Genomic DNA, 14112 nt, shown 5'->3' on the forward strand with positions numbered 1-14112 from the left:
TGACTGGGCAATCTGAGAATTGTTACTTATGTTATTATTTTTTATTAGGAACTTCTAACCCATTTATATCTGATATGAGGACTATTAAACTTCCTATCACCAATGTTGTAATATTTGTTGCTTTCATGTTCCATTGCTTTTTCTTTTGCTAAGTGTAGTGACTTTTAAGAATCTTATTTATAAGGAACAGAAAGCTCTACACTTTCTCAGAGGTGAAGCAGTTTTCTTGTCTTTATATAGAAAGACAACATCTATAGATAAAAGCACTCACTTCTTTCTTCTGGGTGCTTGCTCCATTCTGAAGCTTATTTCAGCAAGTCACCTCTCCAATTTACACACAGCACTCAGATCAGCTCACCTGAGGCTGAGGTGACCTACAGAGCTAGTCCAGAGGGAGTGCTGACCAGTCTTCACGTTTTATTGTTCAAATTTCCAAGCAGAGAAATGTGGATGGTTCAGGCCTACCTCTGAACTGCATCCTTGGTTCAGTATTCACCCTGCTGTGTGGGTTCAGTGGCATACTCTGGCTGCTGGGGCTCTGGGCAGAGCACTGGTTTTCAGAGATGGCACCTATAAAAGGGAAGCTATGATTGATGATTGCTGTTTCTAGTAATGTCTTTCTAAAAATATTTATTTATTTGGCTGCATCAGGTCTCAGTCGTGGCACATGGGATCTTGCATTGCGACACTCAGGCCCTTTATTGCAGCACATGGGCTTGCAGTACATAGGCTCCAGAGAGCATGGGCTCAGCTGTTGCAGCTTGTCCCCTTGTCCCCTGCACTGGAAGGTGGATTGTTAGCCACTGGATCACCAGGGAAGTCCTTCTACTAATGTCTTTTTTATTTTTCACTCATTCAAAAGGAATATATTACTTTTTATTCTATTGGAAAGTACCTTCAAGTTTCATTTTAAGACTTTTCATCAGTGTTGAAAAGGAATCACGCTCTTTTTAAAATTTTATTTATTTTTTATTGAAGTATAAAAGTCAGTTGATTTGCAATGTTGTGTTAATTACTGCTGTAGAGCAAAGTGACTCAGTTATACATACATATTCTTTTTCATATTCTTTTCCAATATGGTTTATCACAGGATACTGAAATGGGTCTCTGTGCTCTATAGTAGGACCTATTGTTTATCCATTCTATATATGTCTATTTGCATTTGCTAATCCCAAACTCCCAATTCATCCCTCATCCACCCTCCCCACCCTTGGCACCTACCAGTCTATTCTCTATGTTTGTGATTCTCTTTCTGTTTCACAGATAAGTTTATTTGTGTCATCTTTTAGATTCCACGTGTAAGTGATATCATATGGTATTTGTCTTTCTCTTTCTGACTTCACTTAGTATGATCATCTCTACTTGCATCCATGTTGCCACAAATAACATTATTTTGTTTTTAATGGCTGAGTTATATTCCAATGTATATATTTACCATATCTTCTTTATCTACTCATCTGTTGATGGACATTGTTTCCACCTCTTGGCTATGAGTCAGCACTCTTGATTCCTGCCTGTGTTACATGAAGAAGTGAGTACATTTTTCCCTTTGCTTTTATGATCTTGGATTTCAGACCCTGATTATTATTGTATTACTACTGACAGTTATATATCATTTTTAAATTATCTCCTTTCAATATATGTCTGTCTATATTCTATGCACTACAAAAATCCATACTTTGTTCATTTTCTTTGTTCACCACTAGTTTTTCTATACTGTGACATTTCAGTCCTTGAGTTCTTTACGTAATGGCTCATACCTTGACTGAAATCTTTCCTCATAACTTAAGGTTATAAATATCACCTAACTTTCAGTTCAGTTCAGTCGCTAAGTCGTGTCCAACTCTTCACGACCCCATGAATCGCAGCACACCAGGCCTCCCTGTCCATCACCATCTCCCGGAGTTCACTCAGACTCACGTCCATCGAGTCAGTGATGCCACCCAGATGGCATCCTCTCATCCTCTGTCGTCCCCTTCTCCTCCTGCCCCCAATCCCTCCCAGCATCACAGTCTTTTCCAATGAGTCAACTCTTCGCATGAGGTGGCCAAAGTACTGGAGTTTCAGCTTTAGCATCATTCCTTCCAAAGAAATCCCAGGGCTGATCTCCTTTAGAATGGACTGGTTGGATCTCCTTGCAGTCCAAGGGACTCTCAAGAATCTTCTCCAACACCGCAGTTCAAAAGCATCAATTCTTCGGCGCTCAGCCTTCTTCACAGTCCAACTCTCACATCCATACATGACCACAGGAAAAACCATACCATCACACATACTTTGTTTTTTTCTCAGAGAGGGTTCAAGAACAGTTTACCAACTCAGCCCTTCCAGAACCAAGAATACCCTTTTCTTGCATTCCTATAGGAAAGACTACTTAATTTGTTTTAACTACCTCAGTCACAATTCTTTTTCTTGTATTCTGTAGAAGTAATTTTTTGACTATTGGAATCTAGTTGGTTTGTTTGTTTGCTTGTTTTTCTAGAAGTGTCAGTCTAGCTCGTGTTGTTTACTTCTTTTTCTGGTGACTGTTTTACTGTCTACATGCCTGTTGTGTTTTGTTTACTTCTAACTTTTTTTTTTAAAGTCACCAGTGTAAATCCAGATGTTTGTTTTATTCATTTTGCTTGGTGCACAGTGGGCCCCTCTAATCTAAAAATAAATTTTGTTCCATCATGAGTAGTTTTTTCCTCTCTTGTTTTCTGTTTACACAATTCTTTCCTCCTTGAATTATCCTATGTATTTTGAACCTTCTGCATCTGCTTGCCATGCTCCTCCTCCAGTGATTTCCTTTACTCAGATGATTTTCTTAAGTTTATCTTCTATCTCTGTTATTCAGAATAGTTTTGTGGATTTGTTTGGTTTTAAGCTGAAGGGTAAATGAGACATTTCAACAGTTCACTGAGTAACCAAAGTACTTGAAAAAGGTCATGAAGATGTCAAAATTCTAAGAAGATAATAGTGAAGTTGATTATCTATGATTATTTATGAGAATCTGGGAGGAGCAAACAGGTTTTTTTTTTTTTTTTTTTTACCATATGCAGGTATGGTCATCACAATAATGAAAAATTGTCCAGGATTTAAGTACCATCTTTTGGCTGTATCGGGTGCATGAAGTAAAGTTAAAGTGTTAATCGCTCAGTCATGTCCAACTCTTTACCACCCCATGGACTGTAACCCACCAGGCTTCTCTGTCCTTGGGATTCCCCAGGCAAGAATACTGGAGTGGGTTGCCATTTCCTTCTCCCGGGGATCTTCCCAGCTCAGGGATGGAACCCAAGTCTCTTCTGTGTTGCAGGCAGATTCATTACTGCCTGAGCTACCAGGGAAGCCCACAATGGGTACATATGCATTACTCAAATGTGAATCCTAAAATGAGAACCAGTTTCTGAGATCAGACTGAAAAGAATTATGTCAAAAAAGAGAGCTAATACAGTTGACCACTGAAAAACAGGAGGAATGGAGCACCAAGCCCTGGCACAGTGGAGAATTTGAATATAACTTTACAGGCAGCCGTCCATATCACTAATTCCACATCTACAACTTCAACCAACTACAGATATTATATTACTATAGTACAATTTTGTTTTTAAATCCACGCAGAAGTGGACCCAAAAAATTCAAACCCATGTTGTTCAAGGGTCAACTCTATATTTAAAATATTCTACTTTCTGTTTAAAAGAAAACAATTGTGGAGTTTTTTTTTTTTTTTTGTCTTGTCCAAATAAATGATTCATTGATTTTTAAAAAACCACTTTGTGTCTTTAACAAGTTGTATATCTGTCACTTTCCCATAATTTCTGGCAGTAAAGCTTGCTTTTTTTTTTTTTTAATCTTCTTGATCATTTTAATAGGCACATAGAAAGCAGAGGAGGGTTAGACTCATAACCTAGCCATCATGTGATCTTGAAATCCCTTCAAATTTCCAGTTGCTGTTTCTAGGTATTTGCTGCCAAACTCATGGAAGAGGAGGGGGATAAGATTCCACATGGATATTAATGCTGACCAGAGAAATAACAAAGATCAGAACTGGCTTGGGTTAAAGACCTATTCAAGGAAGACAAAACAAGGATAAACTGAAGATAGAGACAGAAATAGGTCAGATTTGAATGAGTTTCAAAAAAGAATTGAACCATCTGAAAAGGGACTGAGGTCAGGGTCAATGGCATACTCTATTCAATTAGTTACTTGCTCTTCTTATTGATCTCATGTCCTAAACAATGAGAAAAACCCATCCTCATTTCTTTCAGTATATTGCCACAAACCTAGCCCAGGTTTCCTCAACTATAATAGGTCCCCAACTGGTCTTCTTACCTCCAGAGCTCCTTCTTACACCTAAGATGGAAGTTATATCCCTTCTCAGATTAAAACTGTCTTCAACTTCCTCTTGAAAGTGAAAGTGTTAGTTCACTCAGTCGTGGCTGATTCTCTGTGACTCCATGGACTGTAGCCCTCCAGGCTCTGCCATGGGATTCTCCGGGCAAGAATACTGGAGTGGGTTGCCATTTTCTTCTCCAGGGAATCTTCCCAACCCAGACAGTGAACCTGGGTTCCCTGAATTGCAGACAGATTCTTTACCATTGAGCCACCAGGGAAGCCCCTATCCTCAGGATATATCCAAACTCTGTATGGTCTGCCAGGCCCTGCTCTCTATGGCTTCTCCATCACCACAGCCCCCATGCTCTCTGCCCCTCAACCTTGCTCTTCTTTCTTCTCCTAGATGGCCACCAATAGTCACCCTTGCCTCCAGGCCTAGTCACAACCTGTTTCCTCTGCCAGAAACATTCCCTCATCCATCTTTCTGAATACAACCGTATCTCCTTCTTGACATTTAACTTTTTATAAAATATACTGCTTAGTTTCTCTTCATCCTGTAGATCCTAAGAAAATTTGCCCAGGGTGAACTAAAGACGTAATTAATAGTAGCAGATCAAATGGTAACCCCTAAAAAGGTGTGCCTTGGTGGGAAGAGCAAGAAGGTTTCTACCGTATGCAGGTGTGGACACCACAATAATGAATAACTGTCCAGAAACTATGAATGCTACCTTATTTGAGAAAAGTGTTTTTACAGATTTTATTAAGTTGAGGATTTTGAGATCATCCTGGATTATCCAAGTGGGCCCTAAATCCAATGCCAAGTGTCCTTATGAGATAGATAGAAGAGGAGAAGACAGCGACACACAGAGCAAAGGGCAGAGGCAGAGACTGGTGCGAAGCAGGCATAAGTTACGGAAGCTGGCAACCATCAAATGCTGGAAGAGGAACCCATTCTTTTCCAGAACCTCTGGAGGGAGTATAATCCTAGACACACCTTTAGATTTGTTCCCCAAAACTCTGAGAGAATAAATTTGTGCTGTCTCAAGCCACAGTATTTGGAGTTACTTTTTATGGCAGGAATAGGAATAAAAAAACTAATAGGAATAGGAAACTAATACATGGGTGTTGGGCCAGAAGTGTGCATGGACTTGCCTTATCTGTGATGGACATTCTTTTTAAGTTTATTTCATGCTGGTCTTGAAAGGCAAAGAGCTGGAGCCCAATGTCTGACATTTTCTTCTCTCTTCACCCATTTTTAAAGGCAATCTGAGTCTAGTGCCTTGGCATTAACCTTGGATACTTATACAATTCTATTGGGCTAATAAGATCCTTTCAACTATTACCTTCTCTCTGTCAAAACCAATGGTTCATTCTAGCCCAGTGGTTGGTATCTTATGTTTCTTAAGCTCAGCTCACCCTCCTCTTTCTCTGATTCATCTCCACCCCTCTCACACTTCAGCAGTTTCCTTGAAATTAAAGTACACAGCCAATGTGCCCTGTCTCAAGTAGAGAGCCAAATTTCATTACCACTTGGAGCACTTTAAATCAATATTTGGGCATTTAATGATTTTGCTCATTTTATTTGAATACATTAGAGAAGTCTGATAGGCCCATTAGGGTCCCTGTGATTAACATCTTCGAATCAGCAAAAGGTGCCAATTTAAAAAAATCGGCTTGTTTCAAGCCCACCATAAAAATCTACATAATTTAGCAATTATTTTATCATTTTGAATATATTTTAAAAAGTAGTTTTCAGTGTTTAATTAGAAGATATAGTCAACATATTTTAAAATGAGCTACCTCCTTTACATACTCAGAGTTGAAAGGAAGAAATATTTGGGGCCAGGCCCAATTTGTAAACTGGCTTCACATCATATTTCTTCCCAAGGCACACATGACCCTCAATCATCCTACGTGCCCTTCTTATTTACAACTAATCAGATGAACTAGAATCTCCCCTAGAGCCTCTGTATAGTGGCACCAGAATTGATGAAGAGGATGTTTCCTCGAAACTCAGTAACTTTTTAAAGACCTGTGGTTCATTCTGGGAGGCCCAGGCTTAGCCATCATTCTGTTGCCTTCCTACAAGAATTAGAGCTGAAAAGATGGATGCCACCTACCCGCTTCATCCTTCCTAGCCTTCCTCACTCAGAGCCCATAATACAGTCATACCTGTAAAATACAGGCTTATAACCAAGTATAAAAAGTACTGAATGATTACCACTAGTAGCCGTCTGGACTTTTGCTCAAAGAGGCTTGGATAGGTCTGATTAGGACATCAATAAAGCCAGCTGACCAACTGACCAGTAGGGTGATTTGGATACAGCCTTAAGGCTAGATCCGGGCACTGACTTGGTATGATACAGATGTTAAGAACCAGAAAATATCATAAAGAAATATAAAAGGATACCTAATCTTTAAACACTGGCAAGAAAAGACATGGGATGGGAAATAAAAAGCAAACACTGGGCAAAACTGGGTGGGACATCAAAAAGGCTGGGGAGGGGTGGCTGCAGGGTCTCAGCAATGCCACCTCATGGGGAAGTGGGCACAAGTGTGAATTAGTCATGCCTACTTAACGATCTGGGAGAAAACAGAAGCAGACAAAGCTCACTCGGCTGATTTAATCTCAAACCCTGTTCCTCATTCATCATTTCTACTTCTCCCCTAATTCTGTACTATCACCTGTTAAGTCAACCACCATACCTGCCCCTAATTTCTTTGCCAAGCCATTTGACTAGTTTCAAAAACAACTCTTCTTTCAAAATTTGAATCTAGTTGCTTCTGTTATTTAATTTCTGCTCCTGGGACCTCAGCACCTTCTAAAGTCCAACCATGATAGTATCAGCCAGGATAGTACAGAAGAGTGATGCTTTCATATAACCACTCAAGGCGACAGAGAAACAGAAGGAACTGGGAGCTGCCATGAGGTCACCCTGAGAGGAAGAGGGAAGAACCATAATGTAGACCCAAAAGGCAGAGGGACTTGCACTGAGCAGGTGAAGCTGTGTTCAAAAGGTTTCATGTCTGGCTCAGTTATTGCTCTCTATATGCTAGTAACAGATCGAGCTAGATAGGATTTACTATGCAAATATCACCTTGGAAAGCTACAACCATTAATACAGCAGCAAGGTGGTTATGATGACAGGCAAATAGCCAAGGAAAATTCTGGGAAAGAGATGAGAGACAGGGCTGAGAAGGAAGAGTCATAGAGTCCCCTCAGTAAAGAAACCTTCTACTGTATGACGCCTCCAACTTCCCTCAACATTCAGTTCCCTCACTAATTAACAACCTTGCCTATCTTTGAGCAAAGGACACACCAGCCAGTGCTTACTTACCTGAACCTGGAAGACCACTTTAAACAAATGAATAAGACTGACAATTCTAAGCCTAGACAGTACCATGGACTCTGGCTACTGTGCAGACTTATCCATCTCTTCCAAAATCTATTATGCTAAACACTGTTTCCTAACATGAATTACAGTTTCCAAATGTCTTATCTGAATTACAGACACTAGTCTGTGAAAGTATAAAGCTGAATTCTGTTAGCACCTGAATCTTCTATTTCAATTTGGACCTCTGGATGTTGAATTTATTGAGGTATCAGGAAGTCATTCTGGCTTATCCATGGCTTATCTATGATTTGACTTGAACTTTATGCTAATTAGAACAGCCTATGTTGTGGTCTATCAAACACACATATATTCAATATCAATGGAAACAATCCTCTTTTGTCAGACCAATTAAAAAAAAAGAGAGAGAGAGAGAGAAGACACAAATGACCAGTTTAAGGAAATAGGGGACATAACTACAGATACTAAAAATACGTTATGAAAACCTTATGTCAATAAATTTGAGAATTCAGATCAAATGGACACATTTCTTGAAAGACACATCTTATCACAGTCCACTCAAGAAGAATTAGACCATCTGAATACCTCTAGATCCATTAAAAATTCATATTTATAGTTAAATCCTTCTCCTTGTCTCATTCCCTCAAAAGCCCTTTAGGTTCAGACAGCTTCTCTGACAAATTCTAGCATCTAGGAAATTTTAAGGAAGAAATTATGCCAAGTCGATGCAAACTAGAAAAGGAAGGAACCCTTTCTGACTTATTTTACTCCAATACCAAAATATGATAATGATATTAAAAGAAAATAAACTACCAAAAAAATAACCCTTATACACAGGGAAGTGAAAATTCTTAACAAAGCATTAATAAATGAAATCCTATAAAAAAGGATAATGTAGCATGACTAAGTAGGGTTTCCGGGTGCACAGTGGGAAAGAAACGACCTGCCAAGCAGGAGAGATGCGGGTTCCATACCTGAGTCAGGAAGATCCCCTGGAGTAGGAAATGGCAACCCATACCAGTACTCTTGTCTGGAAAATTCCATAGACAGAGGAGCCAGGTAGGCTACAGTCCATGGGGTCACAGAGTCAAACACAACTGAACACAGCACAGCAAGCACAGTTTATTTTAAGAAGATGAGATTGCGTCAGCATCTAAAAATCAATCAATATGATTTGCCATATCAACAGATTCTACAATAAAAGTTGTAAGATAATCTCAATGGATACATAAAAGCACTTGACAAAGTTTCATTTTTAGTTATGATAAAAAAAATTCTGAGTAAAATAAAAATAGAATGAGTTTTCCTTAAACTGAAAAAGGTCATCTATATAAGACCTTTAGCTAATATCATATTTTATAATTAAAAACTTAATATTTTCCTCCTAAGATAAAGTGTCTGCTTTCATCACTTTATTCACTATTGCACTAGACATCCTGGTTACTGAAATAGGCAAGAAAAATAAATAAAAACTATGTAGACTGTAAATGAAGCATAACTGTCCTCATTCATAGCTGGCATAATTACATAGAAAATCCCAAGAAATCTTAAAAAAATTATTTGAACCAATAAGTAACCTTAGTAGGATATTATTAGCTCAAATATAAAAAATAGTGTCCTTTCTACAGTCTCACAAGAAATGATTAAAACTGAAATTAAAAAAAATAAAACTAACAATGCTATCTATAACTGCACCAAAAACCATATCAAGGGTTAAATTTCACAAATATTTGCAAAATCTATAGACAAAAATCCATAAAACAATGCTGAGAAATTATAGAAAACCTACCCAAGTGGGAAAATAAATATGCCATTCAATATTGTCAAAATTTCAGTTCTCCATAAATTAACTTATGGATTCAATGTAAGCCAAATCAAAAGATACTGTTTTTAAAAAACCTGACATGCTACATCTAAAATTTTTTATAGAAACGCAGACTTTGGAGTCAGACTGCCTGTGTTTTGAATGTTGACTTTATCACTTGCAAACTTCAGCAGATTCTGAGAGTTGTTTACCCAAAACTCCATCCTCCTTATCCTGCCTTTTCTAGTTGATAGTCCATTATTTTCTTTACATGCCTACCTTTCTCTTTGGTGGCCCTATCCCTGTTTCCCAGATAAATCTTGAATTGTAATTGCATTTGTCTTAACCACCGATTGGTTTAAAGGTAAACATGTGATCCCATATAGCCTATGATATATGAGTAGGATTCTACCAGATGACTGCTGAACAGGCTGCCTTGTTGATAAAAAGAGACATATCTCTTATTTCACTGGATATGATATGGATGAATGTGAGGCCTGGAACTATGGCTCTCATGAGATGAATTAGCTGGAGGAAGGGTCTGACAGACAGGGAGGTAAAACAAAAAGGTGAAAAAAGCCTGCATTATAGACGAAGATTTTTTATGGTTCTTTTGTGTTTTCTTGCCACCTCTTCTTAATATCTTCTGCTTCCATTAGTCCCATACCATTTTTGCTCTTTATTGTGCCCATCTTTGTATGAAATTTTCCCTTGGTATCTTTAATTCTCTTGGAGAGATCTCTAGTCTTGAAGAGATCTCCATTCTATTGTTTTCCTCTGTTTCTTTCCATTGATCACTGAGGAAGGCTTTCTTACCTCTCCTGGCTATTCTTTGGAACTCTGCATTCAAATGGGTATATCTTTCCTTTTCTCCTCTGCCTTTCGCTTCTCTTCTTTTCACAGCTATTTGTAAGGCCTCCTCAGACAACCATTTTGCCTTTTTGTACTTCTTTTTCTTGGGGATGGTCTTGATCCCTGCCTCCCGTACAACGTCACAAACCTCCATCCATAGTTCTTCAAGCACTCTATCAGGTCTAATCCCTTAAATCTATTTGTCACTTCCACTGTACAGTCGTTAAGGGATTTGATTTAGGTCATACCTGAATGGTCTCGTGGTTTTCCCTACTTTCTTTAATTTAAGTCTGAATTTGGCAATGAGGAGTTCATGATCTGAGCCACAGGCAGCCCCCAGTCTTATCTCTGCTGACTGTATAGAGCTTCTCCATCTTTGGATGCAAAAAAGATCTTCACAACCCAGATTATCACAATGGTGTGATCACTCACCTAGAATTGGACATCCTGGAATGCGAAGTCAAGTAGGCCTTAGGAAGCATCACTATGAACAAAGATAGTGGAGGTGATGGAATTCCAGTTGAGCCCTTTCAAATCCTGAAAGATGATGCTGTGAAAGTGCTACACTCAAAATGCCAGCAAATTTGGAAAACTCAGCAGTGGCCATAGGACTGGAAGAGATCAGTTTTCATTCCTATCCCAAAGAAAGGCAATGCCAAAGAATGCTCAGACTACCACACAACTGCACTCATCTCACATGCTAGCAAAGTGATGCTCAAAATTCTCCAAGCCAGGCTTCCACAGTACATGAACTGTGAATTTCCAGATGTTCAAGCTGGATTTAGAAAAGGCAGAGGAACCAGAGATCAAATTGCCAACATCTGCTGGATCATCGAAAAAGCAAGCGAGTTCCAGAAAAACATCTATTTCTGCTTTATTGACTATGCCAAAGCCTTTGACTGTATGGATCACAATAAACTGTGGAAAATTCTGAAAGAGATGGGAATACCACACCACCAGACCTGCCTTCTGAGAAATCTGTATGCAGGTCAGGAAGCGACCGTTAGAACTGGTCATGGAACAACAGACTGGTCCCAAATTGGGAAAGGAGTATGTCAAGGCTGTATATTGTTACCCTGCTTATTTAACTTAAATGCAGAGTACATCATGAGAAATGCTGGGCTGGATGAAGTACAAGCTGGAATCAAGATTGCCGAGAATAATATCAATAACCTCAGATATGCAGATGACACCAACCTTATGGCAGAAAGTGAAGAGGAACTAAAAAGCCTCTTGATGAAAGTGAAAGAGGAGAGTGGAAAAGTTGGCTTTAGACTTAACATTCAGAAAACTAAGATCATGGCATCTGGTCCCATCCCTTCATGGCAAATAGATGGGGAAACAATGGAAACAGTGACAGACTTTATTTTGGGGGGCTCCAAAATCACTGCAGATGGCGACTTCAGTCATGAAATTAAAAGACGCTTGCTCTTTGGAAGAAAAGTTATGACCAACCTAGACAGCATATTAAAAAGCAGAGACATTACTTTGCAAATGAAGGTCCATCTAATCAAAGTTATGGTTTTTCCAGTAGTCACTTATGGATGTGAGCGTTGGGCTATAAAGAAAGCTGAGCACTGAAGAATTGATGTTTTTGGACTGTGGTGTTGGAGAAGACTATTGAGAGTCCCTTGGACTGCAAGGAGATCCAACCAGTCCATCCTAAAGGAAATCAGTCCTGAACATTCACTGGAAGGACTGATGTTGAAGCTGAAACTCCAATACTTTGGCCACCTGATGTGAAGAACTGACTCATTTGAAAAGACCCTGATGCTGGGAAAGATTGAAGTTGGAAGGAGAAGGGGATGACAGAGGATGAGATGGTTGGATGGCATCACCAACTCAATGGACATGAGTTTGGGTAAACTCTGGGAGTTGGTGATGGACAGGGAGGCCTGGTGTACTGCAGTCCATGGGGTTGCAAACAATTGGATACGACTGAGCGAATGAACTGAACTGAACTGACAGACGAAATTGTTAACTTGCTGAGTTATGCAGTCCTCTGTAGCTGTCATTTAGAGTAACTTGATGTTATATAAGAAAATCAATTATCCTTACTTTTTAAAAGCATCTTATTTTTGGGTTTTTGATACTTGCCGTCAGAAGCATCCTAACTGATAAAACCATGTCTTCAGATGAGTTAATTACTGCTCTGCGCTTCAGCTTCTTCACCTTTAAGGGATAATTTTAATACCACTTACCTCTTAGAGTTTTTAGGATGATTAAGTGAGATAATGCAAATGAATTATATAGTACAATGTCTAGTATGTAATCAATACATGTTAGCTGCAATTATTATTAGTAATAGTACTATTATTAACTAATATATTGACTCTCTTCCCTGAAAAGGAGGGAAACTCATGACTGAAAGAGATTTAATCCAATCACCAAATATGTATTGGCTGCCTGCAGTATGTCAAACTGCATCACCACAGCTGTGAATGAGTCCCTGTCTTCCAAAGCTCACAGGCTAAAGGGGAGTAGAGTCAAGAAAAGAGGCGATACTCTAATGGAAACAATACTTATGGTACAAGTACTTTGCAATTTACAATTGCTTTGACTGGTTAAGTATAAGCTGTCAAGGTTACAAAGAGAAAGAACCTTTAACCATGGATTGGTAGAGTGTTAAGTCAGTAAGACTTACAGGAAGAGATAGTATATAAACTAGGAACTTCAGAACTTGAATGAAATATCCACATGAAGGGAACCCAGTAGAGTATCTGGAAGGTGTTTAGGCAGAGGGGGAAAAAAATCAACAAAGGTTGGGAGACAGGAAAGAGCACATGCATGGCATTCAGGGAACTCTAAAACAGTTCAGTGTGGCTAAAAGAGTTCAGTGTGTCAGGCTGAGAGATGGATGAGCGCTTTGAGGACACAAAGGTAGAATCTTTCTAAACCATGAAAAAGACGAACCTGCAGTCTCCATGGAAGGGTTTCTAATTTAGAAACCAGCATAAAGTAGGTCTTAGTAATGAAAACTGTGCTGCTCCTGGTTCATGTCTCTAAATATGAATTTGACCTGTTATTTATTTAAGATGCGAAGCTCTTGCCTATAGATCAAAGACCTCAGTTTAAAAAAAACATAAAATCTGGCTCAAGTTAAGATTGGAAATTTTAAAGTGGGGCAAGTTATAAATTAACAAGTTTCCTACTGTATGCATGAATTGGAGGCTTATGCTGAACTAGGTCACGGACCTGGACCAGACTAATTGGCCTTGATAATTTGGGTCCCCACGCTGTGACAGATATTCTCGGAAAGGCAGAGAGGGAGATTAGAGGAAATGGGCAAGGAGTAAGGTCTAGACAACAGTAATCAAATTTAGAGAAAATCAGTTTGGAAAGGCTCTCAGAGATGCTCTGGTCAGAGTTCTCACACTTACAACAACATGGCACTCTTTCTTCACATGTTCAAGTTTACCTTGTGCTTAGTCGCTCAGTCATGTCGACTCTTTTGATCCATAGACTGCAGCCCACCAGGCTCCTTTGTCCATGGGGATTCTCCAGGAAAGAATATTAGAGTGGGTAGCCTATCCCTTCTCCAGGGGATCTTCCCGACCCAGGAATCAAACCCAGGTCTCCTGCATTGCAGGCAGATTCTTTATCAGATGAGTCACCAGGGAAGACCCAAGCTTATCTCTGCTGCTGTTAAGTCACTTCAGTCGTGTCCGACTCTGTGCAACCCCATAGACAGCAGCCCACCGGGCTCCCCCGTCCCTGGGATTCTCCAAGCAAGAACACTGGAGTGGGTTGCCATTTCCTCCTCCAATGCATGAAAGTAAAAAGTGAAAGTGA

General features: G+C 39.3%; 1 long non-coding RNA gene across 1 annotated transcript; it reads right to left on the minus strand.

Annotated features, from left to right (window-relative positions):
• Positions 1–400: 400 nt before the first annotated feature.
• Positions 401–8862, minus strand: LOC139187135 (uncharacterized). The gene is made up of 2 exons (XR_011570773.1): positions 8639–8862; positions 401–570 (listed from the first exon to the last, which is right to left on the minus strand). It is a non-coding gene; the product is annotated as an uncharacterized lncRNA (long non-coding RNA).
• Between the last annotated feature and the right edge of the window lie 5250 nt (positions 8863–14112).

The sequence above is a fragment of the Bos indicus genome, chromosome 15 (genome assembly GCF_029378745.1).
Source record: "Bos indicus isolate NIAB-ARS_2022 breed Sahiwal x Tharparkar chromosome 15, NIAB-ARS_B.indTharparkar_mat_pri_1.0, whole genome shotgun sequence".
NCBI classification, from domain to species: Eukaryota; Metazoa; Chordata; class Mammalia; order Artiodactyla; family Bovidae; genus Bos; species Bos indicus.